Genomic DNA, 11,553 nt, shown 5'->3' with positions numbered 1-11,553 from the left:
TACTGAGCCCCTACCCTGGGGGCAGGGTTGTGTTTAATGTTTTGTAAGCTTTTTTGTTTAATCTTCAAACAACCCTATGAAGTCACAACTAACTATTATGTGGGAAAATGACTCACCCAGCCCGGTGGGTTGGACCTGAGTCCATGCTCTTAACCAGCAGGCTGAGGTTGTTCCAGGATGTCTGGGTAAAAGAAGGTGATTTTCCTTTTGCTTTTGTTCTCAATTTTACGCATCCAGCACCTTCTCCTTGGTGTAGGCTGTACTTCACATATAGGTGGGATTTTGAGTTTTCTCTAATGTTTGTAAGGCCAAAGGATTCAAACTTATAGAAATACATTTACCCATCAGTCTTACTCTTTCTGTAGTGCCTTCCTAATCTTCATCTTTTTCTAATATTGACTAAGAAATTTATTTTTATTTATTAAAAAATTTTTTTTAAAACTTTATTTAAAATTTTTTATCTTTTTGGCTGTGTTGGTTCCTCATTGCTGTGTGCAGGCTTTCTCTAGTTGTGGCGAGCAGGGGCTACTCTTCGTTGTGGTGTGTAGGCTTCTCATTGTGGTTTCTCTTGTTGCGGCATGCAGGCTCTAGGCACACGGGCTTCAGTAGTTGTGGTGCACGGGCTCAGTAGTTGTGGTGCACGGGCTTAGTTGCTCCGCGGCATGTGGGATCTTCCTGGGCCAGGGATCGAACCCATGTGCCCTTCATTGGCAGTTGGATTCTTAATGACTGCACCACTAGGGAAGTCCCAAAACTTTTTATTTTATATTGGAATATGGTTGATTAACAATGTCATGATAGTTTCAGGTGTATAGCAAAGTGGTTCAGTTACACAAATACATGTATCTATTCTTTTTCAAATTCTTTTCCCATTTAGGTTGTTACATAATATTGAGCAGAGTTCCCTGTGCTATGCAGTAGGTCCTTGTTGGTTACCCATTTTAAATATAGCGGTGTGTACATACCAATCCCAAACTCCCTAACTATTCCTTCCCCGCTGGTAACCATAAGTTCGTTCTCTAAGTCTGTGAGTCCGTGTCTGTTCTGTAAATAAGTTCATAAGAAATTTTTATATACTTAGCTGTGTTTAGTACTTAAAGTGGAGTATACACTATTAGCAAAGCAAACTGTTTAATTATATCTGTATTTATAAGAAAATATGTGTACATTTTTCTATTGAGGAAGATAAATTACCCATTAAGAGGTCTTCTGAGATCTTTGATAATAGCCATTAATTGACTCACCTATATCTGAGGTTTAAATCAAATATTTGAATATTTGGTAAAAACTAGATGGATGATAATTAAAATTTTAACCAAATGGGTGGCATCATATGTGTAAACGTATTTTTTGTTTTGAAAACGTACAGTGGTAAGCAAGATTTGCAAGAATACTGGAGATATGAATTAACAGTTCATTTTATGAACAATATGAACAATAGAAATGATTAGTCAACCAAGAATTTCTCTTTCAAGCTTCTCCAAGTTAGAATCAGCTCCACAGACTGCAATTAATCTTAGCTAGATTCCACCTTAAATACCTGTGCTTTCAAGTGGAAGTTGTGGTTTGGCAACCTTTTCCTCAGTCTAGGAGAACCTTCTGGGTGTAGCAATATTGGAGGAGGACTTGGCCATGTAGTTAGCTATGGATGGTCCTCAGGAAGTTTTAAGTCTGTGCTTCTCAAGTGTGGTTACCCGACTAGTATGTGAAGCTACATGTTAGAAATATCAGTTTTATCCAACGGAAGGTAAATGAAAGAATAATTTTTATGTTAAAACAAGCATGCATATATGATGGAGCAGAAAGCAAAAGTGGCACACATTTTTACATGCTATATAACATAGGAATTTAAAAAATTGTCAACTTGGAAGTCCTGGATTCAAGCTTCACTTCTCTCTGCCATTTGAGAAATAATTGAGGTTATTGTCTAAGGCCCAGACTTAACCAGATTTCTATGGTTTGAATCCTAGTTTTGCTATTTCCTAACTGGGACTTTGGGCAAATTATTTAACCTCTGTGGGTCTCAGTCCCACTCTTGGTAAAATGAGGATAACGCTAGTACCTGCGTCATGGGCTTGTTATAAAGATTACATGAGTTAATATTTGTAAATTGCTTAGAACTGCCCCTGGCACATAAGTAAGTGCTATCAAAGTATTTGTAAAATAAATTAAATGAACTTAAATTGGTATCGCAGTAGTAAGTTTTGAGAACATTTAGTTGCTCTCGACGTGAGAGGACCGGGCTGTGAGAATGAATGGGTGATTTGTCTGAGACCCCATTTCTGCTCCCTCTGTTTTGATTTCCTTTCTCTCCTTCACCTGGGAACTTATCTGTGAGTATATTTATACTGTCACCCTCACCAAGTACTTGATCCCATCTTTTTATTTCAAATCCTTTGTCCTTTCAGTTGTCCCATGTATTCCAAAGGGTATAAATGTCTCAGAGCATTACTTCTCAAACATTTGTATGTATATAAATCACCTAGGGTTGTTGCTAAAATATAGATTGTGGTTCAGAAAACCTGGATTAGGGCTTCAAATCCTGCATTTCTAACACGCTTCCACATGCCCCTGCTTCTGGTTCTGGAATCACATTTTGAGTAGCATGTCCTAGTAAATTTTATCCTCTAAAAAAAATTATCTAGCACCAATTTAAATATGTGCTTCGACTTCAGGTTCCAGGCCAATAAATAATTATTGCATAGTATTGTGGTGGAGAGAACATTCTCTTCTGCTCTTTAGTATCTCATGGTTATGAGGAAACTGGCTAGAATACAGCAATGATATTTCAAATGTCCACCCATCCACTCCTTTTCTTGTACACTGTGCTGGGGAGTGAGCAGAACATTTTGAAAACCTCACCCTCAAGGTGATTTGCTCCATGAACATTTGACAATGGAATTTTCAGAGAATTTTTATTTCAAAACTCTAGGCAGAGAACCTTTCCTGGATCCAGCAGCATATGGCAGGCCTGTGAGCAGTGTCCTAGGTGGGTGGGAGAAGTGTGATTCTCTGACAACCACGCGCAGGCTTTGCCATCCTGAGCAGGGCCCTCAGCAGAAGCAACAGCGGGGGGTTGGGGGGTTGGAGTCAGGAGGAGAGACGCAGGAGGAACCCCTTTCCCTGGGCTCTGCCAGCATTTTGGTGCTCTGCCCAGGGTTGAATTAGTAACGCAGTCCGAGGGAAAACATTCAGAGACGTTCCCTGGAGGAGACTCCCAGGAAACTCTTTTCCTGCTCTCCACCTGCTCCTAGAGTTCTGTGAGAACGAACTGACAATGCTATGAGGTTAATGAACCCATCAAATCATCATTCGTTTTTCAACTTTTAAAATTGCATGCAGTCATTGGCTCTTCAGATATTTGTCAAGGGACCAGCAGCCAAAAACTTCTTCCCAGGAATAAGTTTTCTTCCAGCAAAATAAATGGAACTCTCACCTCCAAAATAATATTTTTCTTCAAGTACTTAAATATTTAAGGATTGTAAAGAAATCTTTTCAGGAAAAGTAAAGATACAAAAATAAAATACAGATTTAGAAAACATATATCGGGGGATAAAGAACCTTCTAAGCACTGGGCAAACTGTACTGAACCTGATGTAATACTGTTTTTCTTCATTTGGGGGCTTCCTGGGGTTGCCCAGATTAGCTGAATCTAGGGAGTAGTAATGAACACTGCTGGGCTGTTCTTTGTGCGTAGATGTCCCAGGCTAATGGGCATCCATGTCAGGCAGCTGCCATTTGCTGCTCCTTGGAAGTGATCAAGGTTGCAGGTTGAAGTCCTTCTTCAACATCCTGGCTCCCGGGTCTCCCCGGGCAGGGCGCTGGCACAGGTGGCTTCACCACAGCTTCCTTTCCTGTGCCCTGGATTCTGAGCAAATTCTGGGAAAATTCGATTCCTGCTTCACCATCTTTAACCACTTGCTCTGATTGCTGTTATGGCTTTGAAACCATCTAGAATGTCATACAAAGTGTAAAAGGCCATTCCTAAAAAAGGCCAGAGAACTCACAAACTGAAACCTCTCTGCTGCTTTATGATACCAACTTATGAGTCAGGGCTTTCTCTTTCTTGGATCATTTTTTGGGGGACCATATTGTCTCCTTTATTATTTCTTTTCACTCTACTTCCTTCCCCTTTACCCTTCTGCACTCCGCCACTCCATGACCCACCTCATCACTAAATTATTCACTAGTGGAGTAGCTTCTCATTAAAGCTCTTAGAGCCTCAGGTTTGGTATTTATCAATAGGGATAATAATAACTATCCTACAGTATGATTTTGCTGAAATCACTCTGAAAATGGTCATATGTTCAAATATTAATTTTTGCTCTTTGATTAGGAAACTATAAATAGAAAATCTAAACTATTTAGTAATTCTGGAAATTTCAAGAGAAGTTGGAGTCTCTAAAAATGCTAGAGCCACACATAACCTTTCACTGATGATGAATATTCTGGAATAGTTATTTCTTTGATTTGCTCTTTTTCTACCTCCCTGCTTTCTTCCTGACGTTTTTTATCTTTCTCTTTCCCCATTTTTCCTTATCATCTCTCTCCCCAGTCTCTTGCTTCTTTCTCCTTAGAATAAACATGGGGAAGTTTTTGCTTGGCTTGAAGCAGGATTTTTGAGTGATTAAATGAATTAAGGGTAGGTTATGTTGTTCCAAACAATCGTTATGTCTCTATGGAAGTCATTAGTGCAGCTTCCCAAGTATTTCTGGTTCTCTGCATTCTGGGGATGTGGTAGGATGGTGCTTTCTAGGCCCTTGTCATTGGGTAGGGCCACATAACTAGTTCTGGCCAATGAGTTGTGAGCAGATGAGAGGTATGTCACTTCTAGGCTTGTGCATCTAGTGGCCAATATGAGACCCTCCAGAACGGTATCCCTCTGGTACAGCAACTGGACATGTTTGAGATGATACCTGTGCTATCAGCCTGGGCCCATGAATGACCGCAAGGAGCAGAGCTCCTAGAGACCAATAACAGACACGTATCATGAGTAAGAAATGAAGCTTCGTTGTTTAAACACACTGAAATTTTGGAGATTTTTTTTTCAACCACAGTATAGGTTAGACTATACTGACTGGTGCATTTACTAAAATGTGGACTTCTTTAGGGAAGAGAAGAAAAGAAAGAAGAAGGGAAAGTGCTTTTACTGAGAGGTTATTGTGTGTCTCTGCTAGGTGTTTTCATAATGACACATTAAATTATTATTGATTATTAGCCCCCAAAATTCAAGCTATAACTACTTCGGTATTTAAAATACTGATTTGTAGTACTACACATCTATTAGCATCTTTAACATAATGGTCGTCAACACATAGGTAACTAAGATAATGAACAACCTCCAAGTGGAAGATCTAGATTGATAAATTTGGGCTCTTGTAGCACCAATCTAAATCTCAACAGAGAATCTGAAGGGCAATGGCTATCATTTATTCATTCAACCATCTATTCATTGTCAAATATTTATTGACTACCTAACTTGGTCAGGCACTGTGTTAGGTGCTTAAAAAACAAAACAAAAGGGCTTCCCTGATGGCTCAGTGGTTGAGAGTCCGCCTGCCGATGCAGGGGACACGGGTTCGTGCCCCGGTCCGGGAAGATCCCACATGCCGCGGAGCGGCTGGGCTCGTGAGCCATGGCCGCTGAGCCTGCGTGTCTGGAGCCTGTGCTCCACAACGTGAGAGGCCCGCGTACCGCAAAAAACAAAACAAAACAAAAAAAACAGTAACTACCTTAGATAAACCCTTTACTGTATTTAGAGCAGTTTTCCTTATATTATCTAATTTTTCTTCATAATAGCAAAATGTTCATTCTGCTTTTTTTTTTGGCTTCACTATACAGCTTGAAGGATCCTAGTTCCCTAACCAGGGATCGAACCCTGGCCCCTGGCATTGGCATTGGCAGCTCAGAGTCTTAATCACTGGACCGCTGGGGAATTCCCCATTCTGGTTTTTTTTTGGTTTTTTTTTTGCGGTATGCGGGCCTCTCACTGTTGTGGCCTCTCCCGTTGCGGAGCACAGGCTCCAGATGCGCAGGCTCAGTGGCCATGGCTCACGGGCCCAGCCGCTCCGCGGCATGTAGGATCCTCCTGGACCGGGGCACGAACCCGTGTCCCCTGCCTCGGCAGGCGGACTCTCAACCACTGCACCACCAGGGAAGGCCCCCCATTCTGTTTTAAACATGAGGAAACCAAGACACAAGGAATGAAGTAACTTATCAAGCTCACTCAGGTAGGCAGTAATAAAACTAGGATTTAACCACTATTTTCACACAATTATCAACAATTATTTAACACTTATAAAAGACTATTGGTGAAAGATTAGAAATGGAAATTTGATCATAAAATGTATAATTATTTGCATGTTGAAAAAAGGAATTTTTAACAGAAGTACACGGATGCCTTAATTTGTAGAACCTTGAAATGGTAGACAATGCTTAGAAGATCCTGAAAGTAGTTGATTACCTAAAATCATTAAGAAAAATTTCTCTACAATTATATTCTTATTAGACTACTTAGGAGACAAAAGAACTACATTTTCAATATTTTATTTCCCAGGAAATCCAGCATTAGTGAGGAAATAGTAATTACATTTTATCCTTTCATTTGTATTTGTAAAATTAAAAAAATAAAAATATAAAAGGCAAGTCAAAATTATTTGAAAAATTTTCTCTGTATTTTATTAATGACGGAACTGGAGGAGGCATTCTTGATTTAATTTTCTCTTTTGTAGAATTATTGAATAGTGGAGATGAAAGAGAATATAAATCATCTGAGCCCTTCCCTTGTTTGGAGATGTATAAACTAATACCCAGAGAAAGAAGCTATGGAGCCAGTGATGGGGCTGAGGCTAGACCTCAGGCCTGAAGACTGCCCCGAGTCACTCTTTTATTTTTCTTTAATAGGCAATGTATATAAAACAAAGATCACTTTATTTTTCTGATAAGTGTTAGCAACTTTGTGTTTGCTCCACAATCTATAGGAAGAAACTTGGTTTACTTCATGTCACTCTTATCCAAGAATTTTTTAAGGTCAAAACAGATAATGTCCAATCCAAAGCCATCTTTGAGCCTAAGTATCATTTATGACCAATTGCAGTCTATTAGCAGCTAAGAACTGTATGGTCTGACTCTCCTTCTTGTCTTTTTTTTTTTTTAATTGGGGTCTAGTTGCTTTACAATGTTGTGTTAGTTTCTATTGTACAATGAAGTGAACCAGCTATATGTATATATATATCCCCTCGTCTTGGACCTCCCTCCCACCCCCACCCCCCATCGCACCTGTCCAGGTCACCACAGAGCACTGAGCTCCCTGTGCTATACAGCAGGTTCCCACTAGCTATCTATTTAACACATGGTAATGTATATATGTCAATCCCAATCTCTCAATTCATCCCACCTCTCTATCACACCACCATGTCCACACAACCATTCTCCAGGGTCTGCATCTCTATTCCTGCCCTGCAAATAGATTCATTTGTACCATTTTTCTAGATTCCATATATATGCATTAATATACAATATTTTTCTCTTTCTGACTTACTTCACTCTGTATGACAGACTCTAGGTCCATCCACCTCACTACAGATAACTCAATTTCGTTTCTTTTTATGGCTGAGTACTATTCCATTGTATATATGTGCCACATCTTTTTTATCCATTCATCTGTTGATGGACACTTAGGTTGCTTCCATGTCCTGGCTATTGTAAATAGTGCTGCAATGAACATTGTGGTACATGAATTTTTTGAATTATGGTTTTCTCAGGGTATATGCCCAGGAGTAGGATTGTTGGGTCATATTGAGTTTTATTTTTACTTTTCTAAGGAACCTCCATACTGTTCTCCATAGTGGCTGTATCAATTTACATTCCCACCAACAGTGCAAGAGGGTTCCCTTTTCTCCACACCCTCTTCAGCATGTGTTGTTTGTAGATTTTCTGATGATACCCATTCTAACAGGTGTGAGGTGATACCTCATTGTAGTTTTGATTTGCATTTCCTCTAATGATTAGTGATGTTGAGTATCCTTTCATGTGTTTGTTGGCAATCTATATATCTTCTTTGGAGAAATGTCTATTTAGGTCTTCCACCCATTTGTTTTTTTAAACATCTTTACTGGAGTATAATGGCTTTACAATGGTGTTCCACCCATTTTTGGATTTGGTTGTTTGATTTTTTGATATTGAACTGCATGAGTTGCATGTGTATTTTGGAGATTAATCTCTTGTCAGATGCTTTGTTTGCAAATATTTTCTCCCATTCTGAGGGTTGTCTTTTCATCTTGTTTATGGTTTCCTTTGCTATGCAAAAGCTTTTAAGTTTCATTAGGTCCCATTTTTTTTGTTTGTTTGTTTTTATTTCCATTTCTCTAGGAGGTGGGTCAAAAAGGATCTTGCTGTGATTTATGTCACAGAGTGTTCTGCCTATGTTTTCCTCTAAGAGTTTAATAGTGTCTGGCCTTACATTTAAGTCTTTAATCCATTTTGAGTTTATTTTTGTGTATGGTGTTAGGGAGTGTTCTAATTTCCTCCTTTTACATGTAGCTGTCCAGTTTTCCCAGCACCACTTATTGAAGAGGCTGTCTTTTCTCCATTGTATATTCTTGCCTCCTTTATCAAAAATAAGGTGACCATATGTGCATGGGTTTATCTCTGGGCTTTCTATCCTGTTCCATTGATCTGTATTTCTGTTTTTGTGCCAGCCCCATACTGTTTTGATTACTGTAGCTCTGTAGTATAGTCTGAAGTCTGGGAGCCTGATTCCTCCAGCTCTGTTTTTCTTTCTCAATATTGCTTTGGCTCTTTGGGGTCTTTTGTGTTTCCATACAAATTGTGAAATTTTTTGTTCTAGTTCTGTGAAAAATGCCATTGGTAGTTTGATAGGGACTGCATTGAATCTGTAGATTGCTTTGTGTAGTATAGTCATTTTCACAATATTGATTCCTCCAATCCAAGAACATGGTATAACTCTACATCTGTTTGTATCATCTTTAATTTCTTTCATCAGCGTCTTATCGTTTTCTGCATACAGGTGTTTTGTCTCCTTAGGTAGGTTTATTCCTAGGTATTTTATTCTTTTTGTTGCAATGGTAAATGGGAGTGTTTCCTTAATTTCTCTTTCAGATTTTTCATCATTAGTGTATAGGAATGCAAGAGATATCTGTGCATTAATTTTGTATCCTGCTACTTTACCAAATTCATTGATTAGCTCTATTAGTTTCCTGGTAGCATCTTTAGTATTCTCTATGTATGCTATCATATCTTCTTCAGTGACACTTTTACTTTTTCTTTCCGATTTGGATTCTTTTAATTTCTTTTTTTCTCTGATTGCTGTGGCTAAAACTTCCAAAACTATGTTGAATAATAGTGATGAGAGTGGGCAACCTTGTCTCCTTCCTGATCTTAGTGGATATGGTTTCAGTTTTTCACCATTCAGAATGATGTTGGCTGTGGGGTTGTAATATATGGCTTTATTATGTTGATGTAAGTTCCCTCTATGCCTACTTTCTGGAGAGTTTTTATCATAAATGGGTGTTGAATTTTGTTGAAAGCTTTTTCTGCAACTATTGGGATAATCATATGGTTTTTATCCTTCCATTTGTTAATATGGTGTATCAAATTTGTTGATTTGCGGATATTGAAGAATCCTTGCATTCCTTGGATAAACCCCACTTGACCATGGAGTATGATTCTTTTAATGTGCTTTTGGATTCTGTTTGCTAGTATTTTGTTGAGGATTTTTGCATCTGTGTTCATCAGGGATATTGGCCTGTAGTTTTCCTTTTTTGTAAGAACTTTGTCTGGTTTTGGTATCAGGGTTATGGTGGTGGCCTCTCAGAATGAGTTTGGGAGTGTTCCTCCCTCTGCTATATTTTGGAAGAATTTGAGATGGATAGTGTTGGCTCTTCTCTAAATGTTTGATAGAATTCACCTGGGAATCCATCTGGTCCTGGGCTTTTGTTTGTTGGAAGATTTTTAATCACAGTTTCAATTTCAGTGCTTGTGATTGCTCTGCTTATATTTTCTATTTCTTCCTGGTTCAGTCTCAGAAAGTTATGCTTTTCTAAGAATTTGTCCATTTCTTCCAGGTTGTCCACTTTATTGGCATAGAGTTGCTTGTAGTAATCTCATGATCCTTTGTATTTCTGCAGCGTCAGCTGTTACTTCTTTTTCATTTCTAATTCTATTGATTTGAGTCTTCTCCCTTTTTTTCTTGATGAGTCTGGCTAATGGTTTATCAGTTTTGTCTTCTCAAAGCTGATTCTTCTCAAAGAATCAGCTTTTAGTTTTATTGATCTTTGCTCCCGTTTCCTTCATTTCTTTTTCATTTATTTCTGGTCTGATCTTTATGATTTCTTTCCTTCTGCTAACTTTGGGGTTTTCTTTGTTCTTCTTTCTCTATTTGCTTTAGGTGTAAGGTTAGGTTGTTTATATGAGATTTTTCATATTTCTTGAGGTAGGCTTGTATTGCTATAAACTTCCCTCTTAGAACTGCTTTTGCTGCATCCCATAGGTTTTGGGCCATCCTGTTTTCATTGTCATTTGTTTCTAGGTATTGTTTTGGTTTCCTCTTTGATTTCCTCAGTGATCTCTTGGTTATTTAGTAGTGTATTGTTTAGCCTCCATGTGTTTGTATTTTTTACAGATTTTTTCCTGTAGTTGACCTAGTCTCATAATGTTGTGGTCAGAAAAGATACCTGATATGATTTCAATTTTCTTAAGTTTACTAAGGCTTGATTTGTGACCCAAGATATGATCTATCCTGGAGAATGTTCCATGAGCTCTTGAGAAGAATGTGTATTCCGTTGTTTTTGGATGAAGTGTCCTATAAATATCAATTAAGTCCATCTTGCTTAATGTATCATTTAAATCTTGTGTTTCCTCATTTATTTTCATTTTGGATGATCTGTCCATTTGGTGAAAGTAGGGTGTTAAAGTCCCCTACTATAACTATGTTGCTGTCGATTTCCCCTTTTATGGTTGTTAGCATTTGCCTTATGTATTGAGGTGCTCCTATGTTGGGTGCATAAATATTTACAATTGTTATATCTTCTTCTTGGATTGATCCCTTGATCAATGTAGTGTCCTTCTTTGTCTCTTGTAATAGTCTTTATTTTAAAGTCTATTTTGTCTGATAGGAGAATTGCTACTTCAGATTTCTTTTGATTTCTATTTTCATGGAATATGTTTTTCCATCCCGTCACTTTCATTCTGTATGTGTCCCTAGGTCTGAAGTGGGTCTCTTGTAGACAGCATATATGTGCGTCTTGTTTTTGTATCCATTCAGCCAGTCTATGTTTTTTGGTTGGAGCATTTAAACCATTTACATTTGATGTAATTATTGATATGTAGTTTCCTATTACCATTTTCTTAAAATTTTTTGCTTTGTTATTGTAGATCTTTTCCTTCTCTGTGTTTCCTGCCTAGAGAAGTTCCTTTAGCATTTGTTGTGAAGTTGGTTTGGTGGTGATGAATTCTCTTAGAGTATGCTTGTCTGTAAAGGTTTTAATTTCTCCGTTGAATCTGAATGAGATCCTTGCTGGGTAGAGTAATCTT

This window comes from Aethalodelphis obliquidens, unplaced genomic scaffold, assembly GCF_003676395.1.
Source record: "Aethalodelphis obliquidens isolate GAN/ISIS:26980383/991018 unplaced genomic scaffold, ASM367639v1 scaffold17, whole genome shotgun sequence".
NCBI lineage: Eukaryota > Metazoa > Chordata > Mammalia > Artiodactyla > Delphinidae > Aethalodelphis > Aethalodelphis obliquidens.
Note: the sequence above shows the minus strand (reverse complement) of the source record.